The sequence below is a fragment of the Myotis yumanensis genome, unplaced genomic scaffold (assembly GCF_028538775.1).
Source record: "Myotis yumanensis isolate MYYU_CA2020_CCGP unplaced genomic scaffold, mMyoYum1.0.hap1 SCAF_11, whole genome shotgun sequence".
Classification (NCBI taxonomy): domain Eukaryota; kingdom Metazoa; phylum Chordata; class Mammalia; order Chiroptera; family Vespertilionidae; genus Myotis; species Myotis yumanensis.
This window is the reverse complement of record NW_027223762.1, coordinates 1,464,153-1,491,104: the sequence shown is the minus strand read 5'-3', so window position 1 is coordinate 1,491,104 and position 26,952 is coordinate 1,464,153. Positions and strand designations below refer to the sequence as shown.

The 26,952-nt window shown below is 62.8% G+C and overlaps 1 long non-coding RNA gene across 1 annotated transcript in view; it reads left to right on the top strand.

Moving 5' to 3' along the window:
* Nucleotides 1-26,358, top strand: part of LOC139019346 (uncharacterized) — a 39,886-nt gene extending 13,528 nt beyond the window's left edge. Inside the window, exons 2-4 of the long non-coding RNA XR_011473090.1 lie at nt 20,494-20,760; nt 24,462-24,644; nt 26,271-26,358. This is a non-coding gene — a long non-coding RNA (uncharacterized lncRNA). The remainder of the gene's footprint in view (nt 1-20,493; nt 20,761-24,461; nt 24,645-26,270) is intronic.
* Nucleotides 26,359-26,952: the final 594 nt, after the last annotated feature.

Genomic DNA, 26,952 nt, shown 5'->3' with positions numbered 1-26,952 from the left:
TCACCCTTCAGAACCCAGCTCCGTGGTTCTCCCCGAAGCCCCTCATCCTCAGGCTCAGCGTGGGAGGGGGGGTATGAGGTGTCCTCAGGGCTCATCCCCCCCGGCTGCCCTATTCCTACCCCCACAAGGAAGTCGGGGGCGGGGAGGGAGGGACGCTGCCACAGGACTGGAGCCAGGTGCGGGCTGGAGCTGGGCTGAGACCCACTTGAAGGAGGTGACGGGCTCCTGGCGGCCTGGGACCACCTCCTGGTTGTGCTGGAGCCCAGGCATTGCTCCGGGAAGGCCGGTGCCCCGGAGGCCCGCTCCGTCATTTCAGCACACGCCCCGGGAGGCTGGTAGCCGGAGCCGCAGTTTAGGGAAGAGCCAGAGGGGACCCCATCCCGCGCCCCAGCCCAGTGGCGCCTTCAGGAGGGGCGGGCGTGAGAAAGGGGAGGCGGCCGAGCGCATCCATCCCGCCCGGGGCTGAGGGCTGACGGCCGGTGGGACGCTCGCGGCCCTGGGCCTGGTTTCTCCTGCCCCTGGAGTCCCCTGGAAAGGCCGTTCTGGGGCCAGGTCAGAACTGGTTTGGGGGCCCCGCCCCGTGTGGTAGCTCCGTTTATAGAAACAGGAAGTTCGGGGTTCGGGTCAGCACCCAGCCCCACGCTGCCGTTCCCTAGAAAGGAGGGGGCCTGGCCGGGTGGGGTTGACAGCTGTCCTGGCATCCAGGTGCCAGGCTCCGCCCGCCTGGGTTCCCGTCCCAGGTCAGAGGTCAGGGGTCGGGGGGCCTTCAGGGAGGGGGAGCCGGGGGAAACGCGAGGTCTGGGTTGGGGGAGGGAAGGCTGGCCTCTGAGGTCCAGGAGCTGCAGGGGGGCCTCCGCCCAGACCCCCTGAGCGTGTTCCGTTTTCAAGGCCGCCCGCCCGGGGGTGGGGCTGGGCCGGAGGAAGGGGCTCCCGAAGTGACCGGCCTGGGCCCCGGGCAGCTGTTCTGTCTCTGCTAGAGCCAGGCCCAAAGCGCTCGCCTGCCAGTCTGGAAGCAGCTGGTTGGGAGGGGGCTCGCCCGGTCTCCGAGGCCTGGTGCTCTGTCTGGGCGGTCAGCACTGATGGTGGCATGGGCCTAGGTGATGGGAAGGGTGCCCTGGAAGGAGGAGGGTCACCGTGGGGGGAGGGGCTGGGTGGCCGGGGCCTGCTGGCTGGAGGCTCCTGGGAGCCAGGGAGTTGGTGTAAGGAAGGGGGTAGAGGTGGGGGGGGCAGCGTTGCCTCACAGCCCAGGTCCCCGAGGCCACAGATGGGGCGAGCCGGCCCGGGTCCCCGAGCTGCGTACGCACCAGCCTCCCCACGGGTGGCCTCTCGTTAGGTAGCGCCGCAGTCTGACTTCCGAGGGACTCTGGGGCCACGCGAGTTGGGGTGTCGGCTGGAGGCCAACGTCCATCACAGACACACGTGGGCCTGGCTGCTGGGGCCCCGAGGAAGGACCTGGCCTTGTGGTCCCTCGGGCCGACGTGTCTGGCTCCCGGCCCCGCGGGACAGGCCCGGGAGTCCGGGCTCTAGAGGTGTCTGTTTCTACCTGCCGCTCTTATTGTGCCCGAAGAGCTGCGACTTGGGGGTCCCAGGAGGAGGCAGCGCTCCTTCACGGGGAGGGGTGGGCGCCTCCCCCTGGCGTGGCCCCCCTGCAGCTCCTGGGACCGAGGGGACCAGTCTTTGCCCTGGAACTCAGGCCTCTGGTCTCCCCTCCAAAGTCCCTCTGCCCTCTGACCCCTGACCTCTGACCTTGGAGCCTCTGTCACCCCTGGGAGGGGACCCGGGTGGAGCCTGGGTGTCTGGACCAAGCGGCTCCCCTGCACCGGCCGCTGCCCCGATGTCCCCGAGCTTGTTCCACTTTCAAAAATAGCTAATGAGGAAATTAACGTGGTCACCCCGTGGGCTCGGAAAACGTGTCAGGGAGAGACAATTAACCTCGGCACGAACCCGTTCCCCCAAATGAGTGAAGTTAATAACTTTTATGTTGAGACATTCATTTGGAGAGCGGGGAGGGGGCTGCACATGCAGAGCTGGCTCCGGGCGGAGAAGGAGAGACAAGAACTAGAGGGAGGGGTTGGGGGAGCGGAAGAGAGAAATGAGGAATGGCTGGCGGAGCAAGAACGAACGAGGGGGGAGCATGTGCCAGGGGCGGCTGCAGTGTTCGCTGAAAACTGTAAGTCCAGCTTCTGAGCAGGAGACTCGAGACTAAAAGCACAGCATGGAGAGAGCTGGGGTGTGTGTGTGTGTGTGTGTGTGTGTAGTTGCATCTTTTATCGATCTCATAGAGGAAGGGAGAGAGAAACATCAATGATTAGAATCTGATCGTCTGCCTCCTGCACACCTCACGCTGGGGATGGAGCCCGCAGTGCCAGCGGGTGCCCTGCCCTGGAACTGAACTGTGACCTCCTGGTTCCTAGGTCGACGCTCACCCGCCGGGCGAGGCGGGCCAGGCACCGGGACAGTTTACATGTCAGCTCCCCGCCTGTGCGTTCATGCAGTTTCTACCTCGTGGGGTTGCAGGGAGGATCAGAGGGGATAATGTCTGTAAACCTGTGTCCATTCAGAAATACTGCGTGAATGCCACCGCCCCGTGGACACACAGCGCACCTGCTCTGAGGCCGCTGGGTGCTGGGTGCGCTCCGCTCCTCTCCCACGCTCCCCACTTCTCCAGCCCCTTCCCCAGGCAGAGCGAGACCAGCGGGCCCAGTGAGACTGCGGGATCCGGGATCCGGCACAGGGGAGCCGGTGACATCCCTCCAGGTTCCTGATCTCCGTCCCCCTGGGAGGAGGACTCAGTGGGTGAGGCAGGCAGGGGCAGGGGGAGAGCAACCGGCGCAGCAGCACCGGCACCGGCTCTGAGCCGCCTCCCCTCCACCGGCAGCTCCCCCGGGAGCCCTTGGAGCAGCCCAGGCTGCAGGTTCAGCAGCACCGCCCGGCCCGAGGAGGGTGCCTTTACTCCTCTCCCGGGTGCAGGGCCCCTGGCCTGGGCCTCCCGCCCCCAAGCCTCTCTGCAGGCCCTGGCTCCATGGAGGACGGAGGGCGGAGGACGGAGCCTCCTGCAGCTGCTGCCTCCGCTGGTCCGGGCCGCCCTCTCCGGGCGGGGTTTGCTGCCAGCACCCCGGGCAGGCGGCCACAGGAGGGAAGAGGGAGAAGTGGAAGCAGTTTAAGAAATCGCACAGGCCGGCAGCTGGGCCACTTCCCGATTCTCCCCTGACGTGGGGCCCCTGGCCTGGGGCCCCCCCCCCCCCCCCACAGAGCGCACCCCTGACTCAGCGCCTTCTGCGGGGGCCTGGCCAGGGGTCAGTGCAGTCCCAGCCGGTCTGGACCGGATGCCTCCTGCCCCGGGGGTCCAGGGACAGGTGACTGGGCCGGAGTTCAGGGGGGTCAGGGGGTCAGGGTGCGCGGGTCCACCCCGATGCAGGGCGGTGCCCGGCTCCGCTGTCCACAGGGCCGGCCCGCAGCCGGGCAAGTTCCTCATCTCCCAGCCCCGCGGGTCCTCCCCGTGCCCAGGAGCCAGCGCGTCTCCCGGCAGGTGGGCTGCTCAGCTCCGCCGCCAGGACAGATGCCAGGGACCAGCGGCCTCACCAAGTCTCTCCCGTCGGGAGGCTGGAGCCAGGGCAGGGCGGGGAGGGAGGGTCCGCCAGGCCTGTCCCCAGCGGCTGGGGACCCCGAGCTCGCGCCTCATGTGCGGGGGTCAGTTTAATAGCAACCTCAGCGGCCCCTCCGGCCCCTGCGCCGACCTGCCCCGTGTCCGCCGGGCCTCCTGGCGCGACAGCCAGGGCCCGGTGCTCCAGCCCAGCTCTCACACCCTGTGTCCACCCGCCCCTCTCCGGACCCTCCGCGGTCTCACCAGCCTCCTGGTAGCCCGGCCCCGCGCTGAGCTGGAGGCAGGGAGCGAGGGTGCGGAGGGTGCAGACTGTCCAGGCTGCGAGCCCAGGGGCTGCCGCAATGCGATGCGGTTGGTCAGGGGCGCTGCAGAGTGTGGCAGGGGCGGGGCGGGGGCGGGGCCGGGGTTGGCGCGGCAAGACCACCACCCAGGACGAGGCCGCAGCAGGCCCCGTGTACGGGTCCTGGTTCTCACCTGGAGCGGTTTATGGGATCAGGCCTGACACAGACCCCGCCGCTGGGAGGCCCTCTGTCCCCCAGAGCTTCCACCACGTGGGCCCTGTGCTCCCCAGACCTGCCCTGGGGTTGGACCCATGATGCTTTGCTTTGGAGCATTACCCATGATGCTTTGCTTTGTGGCATTACCCATGATGCTTTGCTTTGGAGCATTACCTATGATGCTTTGCTTTGTGGCATTACCCATGATGCTTTGCTTTGGAGCATTACCTATGATGCTTTGCTTTGGGGCGTGACCCATGATGCTTTGCGGTACTTCTTGCGCCTGCGTGGTGGGAGGAGACGTCCTCACCGGACGTCCCGCTGGGTGTCGGCCCCGCAGGCCCGGGCGCCAGAGCGGACAGCGTCCATGTTGGCGAGCGCCCTCTCCACGGGAGAGCCCGGCTCCAGTCCAGCCGCAGCGAGGCCGTGAGATCGAGCCGTGGGCCCGGGGCCTGCGGTGGGGCCTGAGGGTCTGCGTTCCTGACGCGCGTTGGGGCCCGCCGGCTGCCGTGCGTGGTGAGTGACTGGACCCGCGTGTCCCCAGGTTCGGTCCGGGCACCTCTGTGCGCCTGCAGGTCACTGAGGCCCCGAGAGCCTTGTGTGGAGGGTTGTGACTATTGCTCTCACGGCGTTAGAAGTTACAACTGACCCGTTTTTAAAATGTTACTTTAATGCACTTACTTTAAAATGTTGATCAATTCATTAAAAATAAAGCTCACAAAACCATCACATATTACCTTAAGTAACATATTTTATCAAATGAACGATATTTTTCCCCAAAAAGGAAATGGCAGAGAGAACAGCCTCAGTTTATCTTTTTGCAAAGCTCTCCACCGCCAGACTGTCAGGGACGCCAGCCACAGCCTCCCACGTGGAGCCCGTAACTCCCGGGGCGACGGGTAGGATTGCATCGTCCCATTTTACAGACGAGCAAACCGAGACCTGAAGAAGGCGCGGTGACTGGTGGCGGGTTTTGCAGTCAGGGCAGGGCCACGGGAGCCCAGGAAGGGCCGTTGGGGGCTGAGCAGTGGCTGCAAACAGAACGGCTGGAGGGGATGCGCTCCCCGCTCTGTGTCTGTGTCCACGCACACAGGTGTGCACCTGTGCGTGTCTGTACATGAGCACGACACTCGTGCCTGTGCACCTGTGCGTGTGCGTGTCTGTACATGAGCACGACGCGCATGCCTGTGCACCTGTGTGTGTGCGTGTCTGTACATGAGCACGACGCGCATGCCTGTGCACCTGTGTGTGTGCGTGTCTGTACATGAGCACGACGCGCGTGCCTGTGCACCTGTGTGTGTGCGTGTCTGTACATGAGCACGACGCGCATGCCTGTGCACCTGTGTGTGTGCGTGTCTGTACATGAGCACGACGCGCATGCCTGTGCACCTGTGTGTGTGCGTGTCTGTACATGAGCACGACGCGCATGCCTGTGCACCTGTGTGTGTGCGTGTCTGTACATGAGCACGACGCGCATGCCTGTGCACCTGTGCGTGTGCGTGTCTGTACATGAGCACGACACTCGTGCCTGTGCACCTGTGCGTGTGCGTGTCTGTACATGAGCACGATGCGCGTGCCTGTGCACCTGTGTGTGTGCGTGTCTGTACATGAGCACGACGCGCATGCCTGTGCACCTGTGTGTGTGCGTGTCTGTACATGAGCACGACGCGCGTGCCTGTGCACTTGTGTGGGCGGGGCTGCAGGTGCGGCAGGAGCGGGAATTGGGGCCCAATGGGGAGCGGAGGCTCTGGCCTTGTCCTGCAGGGCGCGGGCGACATGGTGGCCGTTTTGGGTGGGAAGCGTGTGGGTTCTGAGAGCAGCTGAGGGTGGATTTGGGAGAGGCTCGGAGGCGGGGGAAGGCCCACAGCTCTGACCCGGCCCGGCCCTCGGAGCCCAGATGTGCGGGCGGCCGCTGGAAGTCACTGGAGCTGCGGAGCTGCGTGTGGGCTCCTGGCGTCTCCGCCCATGGGTCTCATTCGCCCTGGCCTCCAGCTGACAGCCACAGCCCTGGGCCTGAAGGTGCTGTCCTCCCCTGGCAAAGCCGCGTATCAGCCACCTCCCTGCACTGCCGGGTCACTCGTGGGCGCCAAAGCCACCGCGTCTCGGAGTGAGAAGTCAGCACCCGGCGATACGAAAAGAAAAAGCCTGGGGCGCAGTTCGCTGCCCAGGGACCCGGAACCGAACCGGGGATCGATGGGCGCGGCCAGGACCTGGGCCCTTGAGCTGCGTCCAGCGCCTGGGCTGCGGCCCCAGGTCCCAGGGAGCGTCTCAGGGTCGCAGGGCAGGGAGGTGTTTGCTCAGGAGGGAGCTCAGGTGAGACACCCTCAGCATCGGAGTCCGAGCTGGTCACACACCCTCACCCGGAAGGCGCCTGGGCCTTCAGGTCTTATCTGTTTCCAAACGCCCGCAGGGACCTGGGGTGCCAGGCCTCCCGCTGGCACCGGGACGGAGCATCGGCCAGAGGGTACGGCCAGGCGTGAGGGCAGGTCTAAGTTTAACACCAGACACCAGCTCATGTCACACTCGTCCCTGGGAGTGTGTGAGTTTCCTGTCCTGTGTGTAAGTCAGTGTGTGCATGAGAGTGTGAGTGAGTGTAAGCGTGTATATGTGTGTGTGTCAGTGTGTATGCGTATGTGTGTGTGTAAGGGCATGTGTCGTGTGTGTGAGTATGTATGTGTGAACGTGTGTGTGAGCATGTGTGAGTGTGTGCATGAGCATGTATGATTGTGTGAGTGTGTGTGAGTGTGTGAGCATGTATGAGTATGTGTGTCAGTATGTGTGAGCATGTGTGTGTCTGTGTGCGTGCACGTGAGAGTATGTCAGTGTGTGTGAGCACGTGAGAGTATGTCAGTGTGTGTGTGAGCATGTGTGAGTTGTGTGTGAGCGTGCGTGAGTGTGAGCGCGTGTGTGTCTGTGTGTGTGAGCATGTGTGTGTCAGTGTGTGTGAGCGTGCGTGAGCGTGTGCGTGTGTGAGTGTGGGTGTTTGCTCATCGGTGTGTCCCTGAGCAGATAGAGTCCAAGGGCTGGTGCGCTCCCTGGAGGGTCATTTCCTTGCTGGAGGCGCCCGGGGGGCACGGGGCCGTGAACACCCGCTCGCTGGCTGAGACGCGTCTGGACAGGCCGCGTGTCCCTGGGCTGGGCTGTCTGTCCCTCGGAAATGCGCCCGAGGCGGAGGTCGTCAGCGTGAAGCCCGGAGCTTCCAACGTGGGGGGCGGAGAGAACCTCCCGCGTCCCAGTTATTTCCAATCCTGCAGCAGGTCTGTGATTACATGAGGTCATCTTGTTGGAACGACATAAAGTAATGTCTAATTAGGCACCATCCATCTTCCAGGGGCGCGTCACAGACCCTGTCACATCCGAACGGAAAACCTTTCAGCCCCGGCGGGGAGCTCCGTGGGTGTCCGTGCCCGTGGCCCCTCTGCCAGCAGCGGTGGAGCCGGCCCCGAGGAGCGAAGGGATTGGGGGGGAGGGGCAGCCCCCCCGGCTCACTGAGGCTCTCCCGCCCGCCCAGAGAGCGTGTCCAGGAGATGGAAGACCCCTGACCTTCCACCCTGCACGGCCTTCACGATGCAGGCGCGCCCGTGACTGTCCCAGGGTCTCTCTGACCCTCAGCTTCTTCATCTGTGCAGTGGGCTGGTCGGTGAGTGAGGCAAAGAGGGCGGCAAGGCTAGACCAGTGGCTTCTCCACTGCCGTCTGGAAACCGAATTCTCCCAGCTGGACGGGGCGGGGGGAGGAGGGGGGATCGCCACTGAACACAGTGACTGTCTCCCCCGGTCTGTAGAGAGAGCGCCACCCAAGGCTGCGAAAGGCAAATGCTCGAAGTTCTTCACTCGCCACGGGCAGGCCCTCGTCCTGGGTGCCCAGCGGCTCCCTCCGAGCATGTCTGTGTGCCTGCGGGCAGCTCAGCCCCTCCCAGGCTTCCCCGAGAATTCTGGGAGTGAGGGGCCCCCTCCTGCTCACCCCGCCGCCCCAGCCGTTAGGCCTCCCCGTTAGTGGCCCCTGCCCGCTGGTCAGTGTCTGCTGGCTGCTCGCTCAGTCCTGCCCTATCCAGGGGGACAGAGCCCCCGCGTCCCCCAAGCTGCCACGGTCACCGACTTGGCCGAGGCCGATGACAGGGCACGGGAGAGGCTACCATCGCTTTGGCCTGTGCTCGGGGTCCGGTGCTGGCCTCTGGTCTCCTTACGCCTGTCCCTCGTGTGGCCAGGGCTGTTCTCCCCACAAACGAGGGTCCCCCCACCCCCTTCTCACTCTGTCCCTGCCCCTCCGGCTCCCCCTCACCCTGGGGGGTCCTGGCTGATCCGAGAGCAGGTCCCTGAGGACGAGGACGTGTCCTCTCAGGTGCGCAGGCCGTCAGCTACCCACCCGGACGCAGTGGCCGCAACCCAGTCCCCTCCTCCCCGCAGGTCCCCGCCCAGGGTGGCGTGTGCCCAGGCCCCTCTCCCCTGAAGACTTCACGCTGCGGGAATGCCCGGCGGGTGCCCGGCGGTGCTTTAGGGGTGCAGCTCCGGGAGGGCGAGTTTCTCTTCTGTCATTTCACACGCGGCCCCCTGTGCCCGCCGGGCAGGGCCACCCTCCAGGAGGCAGAACAAACCGCGTGCGCCCGTTTGCAGGGCGTGTCTCTCCCACAGGGAGCACGGGGCCCTGAGTGTCCGGGTCCCCTGGGCCCGTCTGCAGCCCCTTCCAGCGGCAGCTCTGGACCCGCCCAGGTTTGCTGCCCGCCCCGGCGTCCACCTACAAGTTCTGTGACTTTGGACCAGTGGCCCTCACATGGGAATGGTGACCTTCCCAGGGGAGAGGAGCTGGAGGGAGAGAATGGCCGCCCAGAAGGTCAGTGCCGCTGGGAAGCCCCCGGTGGCCACGCGCAGCCTTAGCCGAGCAGGAAGCGCGAGTAGCCGGGCCGTCTGAGCAGGTGACAGACATGAACGTGACTCCAGCCGGGAACCCGGGGGCGAGCCACCTGAAGCCGCTTGTGACCCCGCTTCGTGCAGTGCACCCCGACGGGCCATTCCCGCGCCTCTGCCAACAGGGAAGTCCCGCGGGCGCCACCGGAGACGGACAGCGGGTCGGGAGGGAGCAGCCGGGAAGTGAGTCCGCCTGTAAACACCTGTTAGCAGCTGCTTGTTTATGGTGCAGCCAGTTTCCCTTTCACACGCTGTCACACACACCTCTTCCCTCACCTGCGCAGGTGTGTGTCCCATGGGACCGGGGACCGCTGGCGGGGGGCCAGCCCGCCCCTCGGAAACGCCTCCCCTCCGTCCGGCCCGGAGGCCAGGTCATCCTGGGCCCGCTGTGGCCTCAGAGCGGCTGGGGGGACCGGCCGCCTGGGATGCAGCGAAGTCCTCCCCAGTGTCCTGTCGGCTGGGAGGCCGGCGGTGGCAGGAGGGCCGGCTTGGCCCTGAGGCCACAGTGACCCCCGCTGGAGGGAGTGGACACCTGCGTTCCCAGCTGGCCAGGCCGCTTTGCATGTTCACACCCCGAGGAAACGTGAACCCCCAGCACCTGGCTACACCCGCCTCCCAGAGCCGGAGGGCAGGGACCCGCCGACAATGAAAGCTTTAGAGACGTGGCTGGGAGGTCAGCCCGCAGCTGGCACTCATGCTGTCAGAGCGGGAATGTGTGCGCACGGCCGCGGACTCCCGGAAGCCCGTGGATTCACTCAGGTGGCACCTGGCTCGTGGCCTCGGCCCCCACCGCCCCGGAGCATTGTGGGAACTCAGGAGTGTTCGCTGCTCAGGCCCCGCCCAGGCCTTCGCCTTCGCTGACCGGAGGTGGGCTCCACACACCAGCATCTCCCAGCAGGCTGCCGAGTGCCCGACCGAGAGCCAGGCGTCTCTGCCTCTATTTTTCTTTAAATGTGCTTTGCTGTATTTTGTTTATATATATATTTATTGATCTTGGGGGGAGAGAGAAACATCAATGATGAGAGAGGATTATGGATCGGCTGCCTCCTGCACGCCCCACACTGGGGACGGAGCCCGCAAGCCGGGCATGTGCCCTGACTGGGAATCGAACTGTGACCTCCTGGTTCACAGGTCGACGCCCAACCACTGAGCCACACCAGCCAGGCTTGCATTGCTTGTTTTGTTGCTCACACTGATCAGCTCTGGCCCCAGGAGCGCTTTGGAGCTGCTCCCGTGTCCCGTAGCCACATCCCCATGGGTTTCCGGGGACCAGATGCCTGGTCCTGCTGGTTCTGTGCTGGGCTCTTCCTTGCATCTTTGTTGTTAATAATAACCATTCGTTCCTTGTCCTTCCGTGAACACGCTTCCTCTCTCTCCCACGGTTTTCACAGTTTCACTCTTGTCCCGGGCGTGGTGGTCATGTGCCAGGTAAGAGGGAGACCCCCTCCCCCCGGGGGTTCAGCTCCCAGCATGCCTGGCGGGCACAGGCGGGAGCCCCCGCAGTTCCACCCGGTGGGTTGTTAACCCTTTGCCTTCCCTGGTCCACAGATGCTCGCGCCTGTCCCAGGTTCCTAGGTCCCTGGTCGTCCGTCTGTCCCTCTCTGCCCAGCAGAGGTGTTTGTTGCTCTGTCAGCGCGGGCTTGGGGTGGGGGTATGAGGTTGGTGCCTGGTGTGCATTTCCGAGGTTGGTTACAGGTGCCGAAACCGGGGGCCAGGCCTGGCTGCAGCGGGTGTGGCCTCTCGCTGCGCTTCCTGTGGGAGCCGAGTGGCCGCTCACCAGGGCAGGAAGGGGCGGCGGGAGGGCGGGCGGGGGAGCCGGCCAGGTGACCACAGCGCGTCTCCTCCAGCGGGGTGGGGGCGGGTGGGGTGGGGTGGGCTGGAGGGAGGGCCCGCGTAGAGCCATGGGTCTGGGTCCCCGAGGCCGGAGGCTGGAGGAAGTCACAGGTGCAGACCCAGCCCCCGGTTAGTGGGAGCCCAGGCTGGTGCCGGCCGTGGAGGCCCCGGGTTCAGGGCTGGGCAGGGAGCGAGTGAAGGAAAAGGGACGCCAGGTGGGCCTGGGAAGGTGGCCTGGCAGGCCCAGGGGGCTCGGAGGGCCCGTCCAGGGGGTGAGAGGCAGCAAAGATGAGTCCCAGGGGACAGGCCTGCGCACCGCATGAGTCGCGTCCAGGTGAGTCCCTGCGCGCAAAAGGGTGCCGCTGCTCGGACTGTGGAAGCAGCTGCTTGTGACGGGCCGTGCGGACTGAGGACGCTGCATTAATCTGACACTAAGCAAACGCAACAAAACAAAAATAAACAGGCAGCACTGCTTCACACTGTGAGGCTTCTGCCCAGCAAAGGAGGCCTCAACAGAATGAAAAGGCAACTGAGGGGAGAGAGCCGCACAGCCATAGGGCGAGCGTCCACGAGACAGAAATAGCTCCCACACTCAGCAGCAGACGAGCCCCCTGGTTACCAGGCGGGCAGGAGACCCGAGGAGGCATTTCCTGGAGAGACATGTGGGTGGCCCGCAGGTACCGGCACAGGTGCTCAGCCCGCTCCCCAGGGACATGCGGCCAAGACCACAGCGAGGCGTCACCTCACACCTGTGGGAGCGGCTGGCAGCAGGAAGGCTGGACACACCAAGTGCTGGCGAGGACGTGGAGGAAAGGGCGTAAACTGGTGCAGCCACGGCGGGGAGCAGAATGGAGGTTCTCAAATGATCAAAACCGGTCAGCCATGCGGCCAGCAAGTCCACTCCCGGGTGTTTATCTGAAGAAGAACACTCAGAAGGCTAACTGCACCCTGTGCGCTGCTGTGTCATCACAGTAGCCACGTGTGAAAACTCCAGCGTCCACCGATAGAAGAATGGACAGAGCAGAAGGGAGCTGTGTGCAACAGAACAGCACGCAGCCACAACCACGGAGGACATCTCACTGTTATGACCACACGGCCGACCTCCAGGCGTTAGGCGACGTGAAGTACGTCAGAGAGAAACAAGGGCTCTGAGCTCCCTGACATGGGAACCTGCTATGGACATCGGGCAGATAGACAGACTCACGGACTGAGCACATGGTACAGGGACAGGGTGGTGGCTGGGTAGGGGTGGGAGATGTGGGCGAGCTGTTTGTGTTTGTTCAGGTTAAATACATTGAATGAAACCCAGCCAGTGTGGCTCAGTGGTATGAACCAGGAGGTCACGGTTCAATTCCCAGTCAGGCACATGCCTGGGTTGTGGGCTGGGTCCCCAGTGGGGCACGTGCAGGAGGCAGCCTGTCAATGATTCTCTCTCATCATTGATGTTTCTTTCTCTCTTCCTTCTCCTTCCCTCTCTGAAATCAATAATCTACAATAATAAAAGCATAATATGCTAATTAGACCGGACAGCCAGAAAACCTGGACGAAGCCGGGGCTGTGAGGGCCGGGGCAAGCCGCCACGGCTGCAAGGCCCAAGCCCCTGGCACAGTTTTCGTGCATCGGGCCTCTAGTGTATATATGTATGTGTGTGCGTGTGTGTATATGTGTATATATGTGTGTATATATGTATGTGTGTATATATGTATGTATATGTGCACACGTGTATATATGTGTATATGTGTATGTGTGTATAGGTGCGTGTATGTGTGTGTATATATGTGCATGCATGTATATATGTATATATGCATGTGTGCACACGTATGTGTGTATATGTGCGTATATGTGCATATATATGTGTGTATAGGTGTGCGTATGCGCGTGTATATATGTGCATGCATGTATGTGTGTGTGTGTGTGTGTGTAAATAAAATGTACATTGAATTTGGAAAGCTGCACCCTGCTGAGTGGGAGAGCAGAGCCCAGAAGAGAGTACATGTTTCGGATAAAAGTGAACAGGCAAAGCATGCGTGTTACGTGGTGTCATTAGGGTGGTCTCCTGAAGTAATAAAAGGCTGTCACTGGTGAAAACAGTGGCTTGTTTTTCTCATGAGAAGCAGCTGCTGCTGACCACGGCTCCCAGGCTCCCAGGCTCCCCGTTTCCCATGCCACCTCCAAGGACTGGGTTGGTTTTCATCTTGACGTTCACTTCCTCCTGGTCCCCAGAGAGCTGCTGCAGATGCGGCATCACCTCCAAGTGCAAAGATGAGGACCGGGACTGGCTAGTGCCAGACGCCTTGTATTCATTCATTCATTCATAAGCTTTTCTACCATGTCTGTCTTTTTTCAAATTCATAAGAACCACTGAGCCACGCCAGCCGGGCACATTGTCTCTTAAAAAAAAAAAAAAATCCGGAAGCGAGAGCGTCCCAGTGTCCCCTGGCCTCCGACCACAGTGTGCGTGTGGCCTTCGACGAGCCTCGGCTGCCGGGGGAGGGGGGGGGGAGCGAGGGGGTGCGGGCCGCTCCTCCCGGCGCCGTCCAGTTCCCGGGCTGGGTGGGAGCGGGGGCCGTGTCAACACTCCTGTGAGCAGCCCTTTGCTCCGGTGCTTCCGGCCTCGAGGGCCCTTGGCTGCGCGCTCTGAGGGCTCTCAAAGATCAAAGCGAAGTAGGAGGCGGAAAGCATGTGGGGAGCCCGAGCACAGTGGACGGCTGCCCAGTGGATGGACGGAGCGTGTCCGGTGCTTAGGGCTGGCTCTTCCCGGCGGCGGCTCTGCCATGGGCCGGGCGGCGCTGGGGAGGCCACGGGAGCGGCGGGCTGGGGAGGCCACGGGAGCGGCGGGCTGGGGAGGCCACGGGAGCGGCAGGCTGGGGAGACCACGGGTGCAGCGGGCTGGGGAGGCCACGGGAGCGGCGGGCTGGGGAGGCCACGGGAGCGGCGGGCTGGGGAGACCACGGGAGCGGCGGGCTGGGGAGGCCACGGGAGCGGCGGGCTGGGGAGGCCACGGGTGCAGTGGGCTGGGGAGGAGCACCGGGCCGGGGCCGGGGCCTGTGACCAGACACTCAGTCGGCCACAGGAAAGGGCACGTCCCCGGAAAGTTCAGTCCCAGCAGGAGACAGGGAGGCAGTGGCGCCCTGGGACGAGATGCCACCCTGCCCATCCCTCGTGGGCTCCAGGGGGATGCTGGGAGGTGTTTAACCACTGACTCCCCCCTCCCCCCCCCAGTACCGAGTGCACGTGGGGAGGCGGACCTCACCTTGGCTGCAGTGATCAGACAGAGGGGCCACGTGCTCACCCGGCTTCTCAGGGGAGGCCTGCGGGGGCCTTGCAGACCCAGGGGCCTCAGGGGCCACAGGAGGGTCTGAAATGGAAACTGTCATGAAAGCCGCAGTTCATGGTGGGTAGGCCGGTCCCGGCCGGCATCTCCCTGACAGATCAGCTTTGATCTGAACCGAGCCTGTTGCCTTTGTGCATCGATGGTGAGATGTCAGGGTCACTTCCCTTTTTCTGGACCCTCAGGGCGGAGACCGCAAACTCCCTCAGTGGTATTGTCATCTGTTCCTGTTGTCTCGTTGTTGTTCATTGTGGCTGTTAACTACCTGCACCCACCTCTGCAAAAGAAACATGTGTCTATCATTTCCCTTCTTATCCAGCGGTTCTCAACCTTGGCTGCACATTAGAGTCACCTGGGAATCTTTTTAAAATCCTGATTTCTGGGCCCCATCCTCTGGAAATTCTGTTTCTTTGTTATGGGGTGGGGCCACAACATTAGTAACAAAGAAACAGAATTTCCGGAGGATGGGGCCCAGAAATCAGGATTTTAAAATGATTCCCAGGGGATTCTAATGTGCAGCCAAGGTTGAGAACCACTGGCTTATCCAGTCCCAGAGCCACCCCCCGCCTTTGCTTTCTCCCGCCCCCCTAATCCGTCATCCATGGAGCTCCGGTAACCCACCTGCGGCCCCTCCTGGACTGGACTGTCATGTACAGAACAAGACACGAAACCACCATTCCCCGGAGCATTCTCCCAATCTGTTGAGATCCTGTTCCTGGCCATTGTCGACAGTTGGGCTCAATAAGCGCACAGCAGCTCTTTGCAGGTGTGCCTGTCTCTGACGTTGACACCGGCAGTGCTGTGTTACCTCTGTGCAGGCGGCCCACCGCTCCACCCCCTGGTGAACCCCCTTCTTCACCGGAGAGGTGACCGCAGGGGCCGGGCCGTGTGACCTGGGCACGCCCCTGCACCCTGGGCCTGGACAGAAAGCATGAATGTTCCCAACACGCTCTTCCTGGAGATGAGTCAGCGCACGTGACGTCCCGTCTCCCACCCCTGACCCGGGAGACATGCACCCTGCACCCTGTCCTCGGGGCCTTGGGGGGGGGATGCTGAGGGCACTGAACCGGGCGGGCCTGCGGGCCAGGTCACCCCCCGCTGTGACGGGGCAGGTGCCTCGCCTCCTGAGCCTGGGCTCCCATCTGCAGAGGAGAACGGACGGTCGTTACTGCTCAGGGTCTTGGCTGTGAGGGGAACGGGGCGCAGGTGTACGTGTGAGGTGAGTCCCGGGATGGCCCAGCCCGCAGCCCTGCGAGCGGAGTGCCCAGCCACGCGTGCGGCTTCGGGCTCTGCCCCAGTTCACCCTCACGGGCCCGCGAGGAGCCATGGTTCCTGGTGACCCGGGCCTAGCTGAGGCCACCCCTGAGGCCACGCCAGCTGCTGGCCCCCGAGCCGGGCACAGCTGCAGGGCGCGGGCCGGCCCCACTCTGAGCCCCAGGAAGCTCCCGTCCCGGGCGTCTCCCTTCCTGTGCCTGTTGGAGGGACCTGACCCGGGAGCCGCCGGCGGGTCCTGAAAGGGCCCTTTCTTCCCAGGACACCTGGACGCGCCGGGCGCGGAGGTGGGTGCCGGCAGGTGCAGGGGGGCCTGTTTGCTTCTGGGCCCTCAAGTGTTTCCTCTGATAACATTCACCGAGAGCCGCTCTGCTGGGCGCCACTGCCCACCTGGGGCCGGAAGTGCCCTGGTGGGGAGCAGGGGGAGAGGAGAAGGGGGAGAAGGGGGAGGAGGAGGGGGAGGAGGAGGAATGAGGGGGAGGAGCAGGCAGGGTGGCCTGAGTACTGTCCCCAAGGCGCTTGGGAAACCTGGCTCTCCCACCAGAGCTCCCTTGGGCCGAGGGTCCCTGAGACGTGTGCAAGGTAAGGGCGCCGCCCTCCGCCCTCCGTCCTCCGCCCTCCGCCCTCCACGCCGGGAGGCGGGTGAGACACCATCTCACGGAGTATATAGCGGCTGCGCCTTGTGCGGCCCTGAGAGCAGAGGGCAGCGTAAGAGGAAACCATCTGCCTTCAGGCCGATGAGGGCCTCTCTCTCTCTCTCTCTCTCTCTCTCTCTCTTGCGTCGCTTGTGGCTCTTGCTGGGTTGTCCCACAGGGATGTGGAGAACTGACAGGTTGCTCCACGGAGTCCTCCTGCCCTCCCTGGGGCGCTGTTTCGCGGGTGTGAGGGTCCCCAGCAGCCGCGCCCTCCCTCCCAGAACAGACACAGCAGCTCTTCTGTGCTCAGGTGCAGACAGCTCGGTGCTGTGGGGCCTTTGGGCGTTCATTAGCTCATCTGTGAAATGGGCTAAGGCTGCCGACCTCAGAGGGCAGAGGACAAAGTGATCCTGTGCCCTCCCCCGCCCACCCGTGTGCAGTGCCGTGGGCGGTGCAGTGCCGGAGGCCCCTCTTGTGCTTTTAGGAGACGGATGGGTCCAAGCCCAGCGTGGTCTGCACGAGTGACCCACCATGGCTGAGCCCACCTCCCCCCGCCCCGCCCCCTCCAGCTTCTCCCCGGGGCGGCTGGGAGTCCTGGACAGAGCAGGGAGGGACCACAGGGACTGCGCTGGGCGGTGGGGGAGGTGCGGCTGGGCCTGTGCTCCTCTGCTCCTGACTCACAGTGTGGCCTTGGTCCGAGCAATGGCCTCTCTGGGCCTCCGTCTCATCAGCGGCCATGCGGAGGCGACTGCGCCAGAGCCAGTGCCCGGGAAAGGAGCGGGGGAAGGGCTCAGGGGCAGGCGGTGGAGCAGGGGCTCCCGGCCGTGCCCACCTCCCCTTTGGTCCCTTCTCAGGACCCCTGACTCGTCCGTGGGGCCACGTTGACTTGGCCTGTGACTCACAAATATTGAAAGAAAGCCAGTATTAGCTCGAGGTGATCACCGTGAGCAACGCGAAGGCCACCTCACCTGGAAAAAGAAAATCATATTCATATTTAAATACATTTTCATTGACTTCAGAGAGGAAGGGAGAGGGAGAGTGAGAGAGAAACATCCATGGTGAGAGAGAATCATGGACCGGCTGCCTCCTGCACGCCCCACACCGGGGATGGAGCCCACAACCGGGGCCTGTGCCCTGACTGGGAATCGAACCGTGACCTCCTGATTCCTAGGTCGACACCCAACCACTGGGCCACACCGGCCAGGGCATTCTCCTGGTATTTTAAAGGGATGGCACATGTTTCCAGGTTGCTCACAAGTCCCCGCGCCGTGGCCGCAGGAGCACTGCGGAGTGAGTGCGGGGCATCTCAGGGCGGCTTCGCCAGCGCCGCACGCCGTCCCGGGCTAAGGCCCTTCAGGGCAGACCAGGTGCTCGTTAGGGGAACGGGAGCTAAATTTATCGCTGGCTTCTGCGGCGCCCATTTACATGTTGTGCTGCTGGAGTCGGGGACGGGAGGAAACGCGCTTGACGCCAAAATTGGCTTCGTGGCTCCGGCTGCCTCGGCTCGGCGCCACCTGCGTCCAATCAAACTGTCCAATTACAGGAAACAATGGTTTTCTCGCTCTCTGGGAAGTGAAGACATTCATGCAGCAAAGGACGGGTTTCTAAACGCTGCTTCTCTCCCTCCTCCTCACAAAGAAGAAAGAAAAAGAAACAGAATGGGATTAACAACAACAACCCAACGCCTCCCAAACATCAACGCAGTTTCGGAGAGAAAGTGTCTCCCTAACAAATGACTGTCAAAGTTCAAAACTCAGAACAGGGGGGGTCCACGAATTAGGGTGTCATTGACCAGACACCCGATCAGCCGTTAGCTCGGTAATGACGTTATTAGCCATTTTAACAACGTCCCCCCTTTTAAGACGCGAGGCGGTACTGAGAGGCCGCAGTTTGCAGGTGAGAGAAATCGTGGGGGACTCTGCAGTCAAGGGGCTCGGCGGCCGCCTCTGGCTAAGGAAGCTCCCTCCTCCAGGTGACGCCTTGGATTTGGAACAGTGGAATCAGGGCAATGACACTCCATCCCCGAGCCCAGGGCTCCTTTCTTTCTTTAAACTTATTTTTATTGATTTCAGGAGGAGGGGAGAGGGGGAGAGAGAGAGAGAGAGAAAGAAAGAGAGAAACATCAATGATGAGAGAGTCATGGATCGGCTGCCTCCTGCACGCCCCACTCTGGGGACCAAGTCCACACCCCAGGCACGTGCCCTGACCGGGAATCGAACCCTGACCTTCTGGTTCATAGGGCGACGCTCATTCATGGAGCCACGCCGGCCGGCCAAGTCTCATGTCTTTAAACTCGGCTTGGACTTGCGGGAGCAGTTCCCTGAAATGGTTAAAAGGGCGGCAGAGACGCAGCAAAATAAACCCGGGCCCGTGTAGGTGACACAAAGAGGTGCTGAGCCCGCGGGTAACAAGAGGCCGCCTGCTCTCTGGCCGGTGACACCGATGGGAAGGAACACACGTCACGTGGCCTATTTCTGTGTCATCTCTTGCGTTGTTTTCTTGTTTTTTAATATAAAAACGGAACTTCTCCATAGCTCACGATTCAGTGAAAACAATGACCTCATGAGGACCGCTGACAGGCACGTTTTCAGGACATCCCTCCCTCTGTGGGCATTTCCATTCCACCCCCGACAGCTCACACACGGAGCGCCCGCTTTCGTCTCGTTTAGAATCCTCTTACGTTATTCCAAGGGGGCGATCCCCTTCCGTGGCTTAGCTCTGCCTCGTGTGGGGCTTGGCTCCTAAGAATTACTGCTCTACCTGGCCGGCGTGGCTCAGTGGTTGAGCGTCGACCTATGAACCAGGAGGTCACAGTTGGATTCCCGGTCAGGGAACAGGCCCGGGTTGTGGACTCGATCCCCAGTGTGGGGCGTGCAGGAGGCAGCCGCTCTACGATTCTCTCTCATCATTGAAGTTTCTCTCTCTCTCTCCCTTTCCCTTCCTCCCTGAAATCAATACCAATAAGAAAGAATCACTGTTCTCCTCTCCCAGGAAGCCTTCCTGGTCAGCTCAGCGGGAGGCCGCCTCCCACGTCCTGCCCCTGCCCAGCCTTGTGGGCCTCTGTCCCGGCCCTTGGCTCCCTGCCTCCTGGGAGCAGCCTGGGGGTGTGGACTCGCGGACCCCTGGGCATCCTCTCCCGTTTGGTGGGAGTGAGCGAGAGCTGCTTTCCTCCCCTGCGCTGCGTGGAGACCCTTTCTCCTCCGCGTGTCGCTCCCTCGTGGCGGGGCCTGCACCCACCCAGGGCCTTGGCCTCGTGCCCCGATGTCACCTGGAACCTGCGGGCCCCAGCGCAGCCTGTCACCTCCTGGGCCCGGCGGGGACTCAGTGCTGCCCAGCCCACAGGTTCTGGAGCCCGTGCCTGCGGCCTGGGCCGGCCTCCCCTCCCTGAGGCTCAACTTTCCTACCAAATGCGGGGCTGGGCTGCCTACCAGCGGATCAAATCCTTCAGCTCCCAGAGCCTCCTCATTCTGCAGCCTCCGCTGGCCCGGTGCACGGCCCGGGCACTCCCTGCCCGCCGCCCGCCCCACCTCCACCCGGCTGGGGGGCGGGGAGGGGCCCAGCTCTGTGCTCTGAGCCCCCGGCCCTGTGCTCGGCAGATGATGAGCGCCTGAGCGGCCCCGGGGTCTGGAAGGGGCTCAGGTAACCGTGGCTGAACGAAGGGATCTGTGGACTCCCTCCGCGCCCTGCCCTGCACGGTGCCCGTTTCCCATGTGGATGCACTTGCGACCCTGACCACCCACGGCCTCCTGGGACTGGTGACGGGTGCTGGGGGCCGGGGGCTTTCCAGCCGCCCCGTGAGATGGAACCGCAGCGACCTCCCCCCACAGCGACCTAGTTCTCAATTCCTGTGGTCTCGGCCTCACGCTGCCGCTCTGAGGAGGCGCCGGCCTGCGGCCAAGGGCACTGACACGGAGGAGAGTGGCTGAGAAGGGGGCGCCCTCCCCCCTCCCCACAGCGGGCCGTGGTGCAGAGGCTCCTGGGAGCAACAAGAACACATTGAAAATCACCTAGACGAGGAGCGAATGCTACAGAGGTGTCGATGCTGTGATGTCAGGGCACACGATTGCCTGTAACACTGTAGGTACAGTGTGAAAACATACATGTACACAGCATGCATGTGTGTGCGCATGTGTGTGCATGTGTCCTGTTATGCATGTGTGGGTGTGCTTTCCATCTGATCACTGGGTCAAGGTCATTCTAACTCTCCTTACAGCTCTGGAGGGGCTCATGGAGGAAGAGAGCTGTGTGACCCTGGGACCCACGCCAGGCGGGGGCAGAGGTCGCTGTACTGAGAAGAGCCGGGGCCACGGGAAGGACGCTCAGCGTCTCCGTGGGGACAGGATTGTGGTCTCCCCTCACGGAGAAGTGGGGGGGCTGCTGGTCACCCCTTAGAATTCTTGGTGTCCACTCTCTTCCCAGAAACACAGCTGGGCCAGAGTCTCCCACGGCGAGACGCCCCTCCATGTGGGATGATGCACGTGAGGGGAGCCTGACCCATCGCCGTCGCCCTCACCGTCACCGTCGCCATCACCATGCCAACCCGAGGAAAGGACGAGGATGAGGGCAGCGTCACCAGAAAGCTGAGCCGTGGGGCCCGCACCCGCCTCTGCCGTGGGGTCCCTCCGTGGGACTGTCCTCTGTCCACCTGACCGGACCCCTTTCCCAAAGCCACGCTGTAGCTGTCAGGTGAGCCGCTGGGAGGGCGGGCACACGGCCCGGCTCTCTGCCAGCCACAGGCTGCGACAGGGCGTGCGCCCTCCCAGGCCGGGGATAGGTGCCGTTCCAGACCGTCCCGCACGGGCACCCGGGGGTGTTGCGGGCAAGCAGAGCGGAACACAGGGCCAAGTGCACATTGTTGTAAACACTCGGACCAGCCTGACTCAGCTGGTGCCGGAGGCTCCCCGTCCGCAGAGAGCGAGTTCGTGCGCTTTTATTGCCGCCACCGATACCGCTGCTCCGAGCCGTCCGGCGCTGCCCGGGGGACGCTGCTGCCCAGGAGACGCTGCCGCAGAGCAGGCCTCGGAGCTGAGCTGTTTGCCGAGTGGATTTTAGCCTCTTTGCTCAAAGCCACACTGGACCTTCCGGTCTGTGTGCTCTCGTGTTCTCTGTGAATGTGACTCTGCACCTTTATTTAAAAAAAAAAATATTTTTATTGATTTCAGAGAGGAAGGGAGAGGGAGAGGGAGATAGAAACATCAATGATGAGAGAGAATCATGGATCGGCTGCCTCCTGCACGCCCCACACTGGGGATGGAGCCCACACCCGGGCCTGTGTCCTGACCGGGGATTGAACTGTGACCTCCTGGTTCCCAGGTCGACGCTCAGCCACTGAGCCGCACTGGTCAGGGCCAAGGAGACTTTTTAAAATTGATTTTTTATTTTTTAGAGAGAGGAAGGGAGGCAGAGAGAGAGAGAGAGAGAGAGAGAGAGAAACATAGATCGGTTGCCTCCCACGTGTGGCCCGACGGAGGACCAAACCACACCTTTTGGTGGACGGGACGACGCTCCCGCCCACGAGCCACCAGGCCAGGGCTGGGCTGCTGACCTCCCGTTGGTGCCACCGGCCAGCAGGTGCCCTCCCCTCTGTCCCAGCGGGAAACCTCAGCGACGTGTGGCTCATGTTGGACTTGGGTGTGTGATTCCGTGTGGGACGGTGCGACCCCAGCTCCCACAGAGAACACTGGCCGAGCGCCATGGTCCGCCCTCCTCGTGTCAGTGTGGCTCTCTGCGCAGAAACTAAACCCGAGGCAGCTCGCGCGGCTGCGCCTGTCCTGGAAGAAGAAGGTGCACTTCTCACTGAGCACCAACCGACCGAGGACAGGAAAACCAGAAGGTGGAGCCTCCCTCGGCTCCTGCTGAGTCGCAGCTTCTTGGAGTATTTATAGCCGCCGACAGGATATGCGCGGGGAGGTGTTCAGTAAACACGCCGTGACGGGTTCCCACAGAAATGTGTTCCACGGTCTCTGAGGAGCGGGGGCTCCTTTGTACAACAGCGGTGGGTCTTCATCAGGGACAACAACGGCGCCAGGGGAATCGGCTGCCGAGGCCCGAAAGTCTGGCTGAGCACGCGGTAGCTGCCCGCCGTCCTGCTTCTAGGGTCTTTCCTGAAGATTCTCGGATCAGTGTCTCCTTCCTTCCCATGACCCTCTGCCTTGGGCTGCATGGAGGTGGCGGGCTTGCTAACAGGGCACCACGGAGGTCAGCGTGTGCCTCCAGATGTGGCCGGAGCTCCCCTTTCTGGGCTTCCAGTGTCACCTTTTCTTTTTATTATTATTGCTGGTGACCCGGTGCACGGATTTGTGCACATTGAAAGGAAGTTAATTAGAAGGCGGCCAGCAGGGCGGGACTGGGCGAGAGGGGCTGGACATGTCCTGGAGCCAACCTCCCATGGTCCCTCCCCGGTGTCTGCGGAGTGACCGGGGTCCCTCTGGCAGGTGGGGTCCCTCAGCCTGGCCTGTGGGGATCGGGCCGAAACCAGCTCTCGGACTTCCCCCGAGGGGTCCCGGAGTGCGAGAGGGCACTCTGCAAAGTTGCTGTCATACAGGGTGTGGAGTGCAAACGCAAGTGTGCAGTGACCAGATTAGGGGCTGACAGTGACCCAGCAACAACATAACCAATGGCCGAAGGTGGAATCCTGTGGTCAGTGAGGAATCGGGCTCCCTCCTCTCTGGTTTCGGGGTGCATCACCCAAGAACCACTGCTGCCAAGTCACTGCAGCCCGGCAGCTCCTGCGTTGAGCGTCTGCCCCCTGGTGGTCAGTGCGTGTCATAGTGACCGGATGGTCAGACACTTAGCACATTAGCCTTTTATATATATAGATTATTTTTTAATTTTTATTGATTTCAGAGAGGAAGGGAGAGGGAGAGAGAGATAGAAACATCAATGATGGCCGAAACCGGTTTGGCTCAGTGGATAGAGCGTCGGCCTGCGGACTGAGGGGTCCCAGGTTCGATTCCGGTCGGGGGCATGTACCTTGGTTGCGGGCATATCCCCAGTGGGGGGTGTGCAGGAGGCAGCTGATCGATGTTTCTCTCTCATCGATGTTTCTGGCTATCTATCTCTCTCCCTTCCTCTCTGTAAAAAATCAATAAAATATATTAAAAAAAAAAAAGAAACATCAATGATGAGAGAATCATCATTTGGCTGCCTCCTGCACACCCTACACTGAGGTTCGAGCTCACAACCTAGGCATGTTCCTTTGCCTAGAATCGAACCCGGGACCCTTCAGTCTGCAGGCTGACACTATCCACTGAACCAAACTGGCCAGGGCACTAGTGACATCTTTTCTTAACCCCCTCCTACCCCCCTCTCCATCCTGCAAACCTCCCCGCCCTTGAGCCCCAGAAGGAGGAGTTGGTTTCCCCCACCAGCTCCGGCCCCTGCTGTCCGCTGGTCCCAGGGAAGGTCATTGTTTGCCTCGTGTCCGTCTGTCCTGTTTCCTCTAAAGGGCACGGACCCAGAGTTACCCATTCCCACAGCCAGGAGCCCCCGTGTGTGCAGGTAACAGTCTCCCAGCGCGGGCTGTGAGGAGAGCGGGCCTGTCCCGGGTCACAGCCACTCACTCGGGATGTTGGGGGTTCTTCGCCGTGTATTTCTAGTCCCCGCAATGAGCGAGGGTGAGCCCCCTCGCTAGAGCCGTTTCTCCAGGGCCCCGGGGAGGGCCTGGCCGGCGCTGCGCGAACAGAAAGGACCCGCCTGGGGGGACAAAGGGCACCGTGTCCCTTCTCTCTTCGATTCCTTCTGGTCACTGTCGTGCATCTGGCAGGGCCGTGCAGTGGGAACGCTTGGTCCACCCCCGGGCTCTCCTCGTGGCTGTGACCTTCCCTCAATCCCTTTCCTGCTTAAATGCACTTGAAACAACCCTTTGAACATGGACAGGGGTTCCCGCGAGGGCCCCGCAGTGAGCGGGGTGGGGGTGGGGGTGGGGTGGGGGGCAGCGGGAAGCTGGCCGTGCTGCCCTAATTTTAGGCACGTGCTTTTTGTTGTTGCTAATCCTCACCGGAGGATATTTTTCCTTTGATTATTAGAGAGAGTGGGAGGGAGAGGGAGAGACAGAAACACCAATTGCTTGCCTCTGGCATGTACCCTACCAGGGCCAGGGAACCTGCAACCACGGTACGTGCTTTGACCGGAATCGAACCCGGGACCTTCAGTGCTCGGGCCACGCTCTATCCACTGGGCCAAACGGACCAGGGTGTAGGGAGAGCGTTTTGAGCCCCGACAACAGGCGGCCGTGCTCTCAGGGCTGCTCCTGTGGGGCTGTCCCAACCAGCGGCCACCTGGGGGGCCTGGGGCCACTCCCCTGGCTCCTGTTCCTCCAGGAAGTGGGAGCAGGCGGCCTGGCTGAGGTGCCTCCATTTCACACCCCCCCTCCCCCCACTACCTAGTGCTCCCCAGGCCCAGGCCCCGCTTGCTGAAGCCCAACCGCCACGGGGAAGCATGTGTCATCTCGGCACCTGGTTTCAGGAACAATGTCTTCACCTCCCGCGCGATGAGCCGTTTCAAAACCACCTTTGTTCAGGATCTGAAAGCCAGTCGTGGTCAGACTGTCTGCCAGCGGGGCCTTTCAGGTGAGCTGGGCTTTAGCAGTTGCCATGGAGACTGTCAATCATTCAAGGAGACCTGCTTGGCCAGTGGCGTGTGAAACCATAGGAGAACCATCTTTTAACGCTGGGTTCTGGGTTCTGGGTTCTGGGTTCTGGGTCCTGCCAGTGCAGGCAGCTGGGAGGTGCTGCCTGTGGAGGCTGATTCAGGAACTTCCCTGGGAAGTGCACCTGCTTAGGCACTTCTGGGGCCCGAGCTTGTCCCCAACTCTGCTTCCCCGGAACGCCCATGGGAGTTCCGTCGCCTTTGCCTGGAGGTGGGAATAGCAGGTCCCAGGGGGCAGGCCAGGCCCTTGGCCTCCAGCACGCAGCCAGCTTGATGGGGAGCCCACCCCTTGCTGGCTCCAGTCGGCGGGGGCGGCTGGAGGTGCGGGGCCAGGCTCCTGGCCCGGGGGTGGGGTGGGGGTGGGGGTGGGAGTGGAGGAAGTGGTGCAGGTTAGCAGAAGTGGGAGCTGCTGGCGCGGAGAATGTGCTCGGGACAAGTTACGGGAAATGAAAGTGGAGGAGGAAGTACCGGGGGACCCATAGGTGCCTCATGGACGGGGAAGTGGCTGTGTGCAAAGGTGGAAGGAGGCGGTGAGGCGGTGGGCGGCCCGGGAGCCCTCGGTCCCTGACACCGTCTGCATGGGCAGCCCTGGACGCTGGGGACCCAAAGGAGCCGCTCCTGGGGAGCAGCGGAGCTCCTGGAGGCCCCGTGGCTGACCTGAGCCGGGGCTGGGCTCCCCCGGGAGGTGAGGTCCCGGGTGCTGATGCCTGGGAGCCACACGGTGAGGCAGCTCGGTTCCCGCACGCTGAGCAGCATGAGGTCTGCTGCCCAATGATCACGAGGTGGCACAGCTTCATCTTCGCAACAACGTGCGTTTACAGAGACGAGGCCGCTGAGGGTCCCGGAGCCCAGGAGGCTGGGGGTCCCGGAGCCCAGGCCGCTGAGGGTCCCAGAGCCCAGGCCGCTGGGGGTCCCGGAGCCCAGGCCGCTGGGGGTCCCGGAGCCCAGGCCGCTGAGGGTCCCGGAGCCCAGGAGGCTGGGGGTCCCGGAGCCCAGGAGGCTGGGGGTCCTAGAGCCCAGGCCGCTGGGGGTCCCGGAGCCCAGGCCGCTGGGGGTCCCGGAGCCCAGGCCGCTGGGGGTCCCGGAGCCCAGGCCGCTGGGGGTCCCGGAGCCCAGGAGGCTGGGGGTCCCGGAGCCCAGGCCGCTGGGGGTCCCGGAGCCCAGGAGGCTGGGGGTCCTAGAGCCCAGGCCGCTGGGGGTCCCGGAGCCCAGGAGGCTGGGGGTCCCGGAGCCCAGGTAGTGAGCCTCTTAACACGTTAGGCCCCAAGCCTGTTTTGTCTTCCTTTCTGTTTAGCCTGCGATATCCAATGTCACTGGTGTGCTGGCGGCATCAGGGACTGACCGGTCGGGATGGAAAGTATAGTGTCAGTCACCGGTGACTGCCATGGCACTGAACGTGTTAATGTCCATGGGCCCAGGCCAGGACCTCCTCAGAGGAGGACAAAGGCGGCCAGAGGGCGCCAGGAAAGAAGGGACCCCATCAGAAGCAGATGGAAAACTGAGCTGGCAGCTCAGCCTACAGGTTCTCAATCTGTTGCCTCGAACAGAAGGAGCTTAACACGGCGCGGCTGCATGACCCCGGCGACAAGTGATCACTCTGATGCGCTCGCGGACACGGACAGCTCGTGGGGACATTCTGCAGGTAGATACACGGTTTCCCGCAACAGCCAGAAAGTGAATCACGGAGAGCAGTCAGTCTCCCTTACACTCACTGCCCGCCCCCCCTCACCTGGCGTGTGATGCGCAGGGAGCGCCCGAGCGCACAGCCACGGAGGGGTCCAGACCCCAGCACCACGCACACACCGTCCTGCGTCTCAGGAGGCCTCGCTGCGGGAGAAGCTTCTGTGTGCAGGTCCCTGAATGCCCTGTGTATGTCCTACGGCCTGTGACGCTCACAAATGCTCTGCACAGGACTCGGGGCGATCGGAGGTGATTCTACCCAAACCCCACTCTGCAGACGGGGAGACGGAGGCGAAGCCGCCTGCTGAGTTGGTGGCGGAGCCGGGACGAGAACCCCAGTGTCCCCACTTCTTCAGGGCTCAGGCCATCGCAACACGCCTGTCCCACGGCCACTCAGGACGCATCCGTGAGACGTGTGGCCTCGTGGGGTTTTCTCTGATCCCACGACCTCCTTCTGCTCCAAGGTCCCGCTGGGCGGGGTCTGCGCCGCAGAGACCCCGCCCTCCGGGGCAGAGACCCCGCCCTCCGGGGCAGAGACCCCGCCCTCCG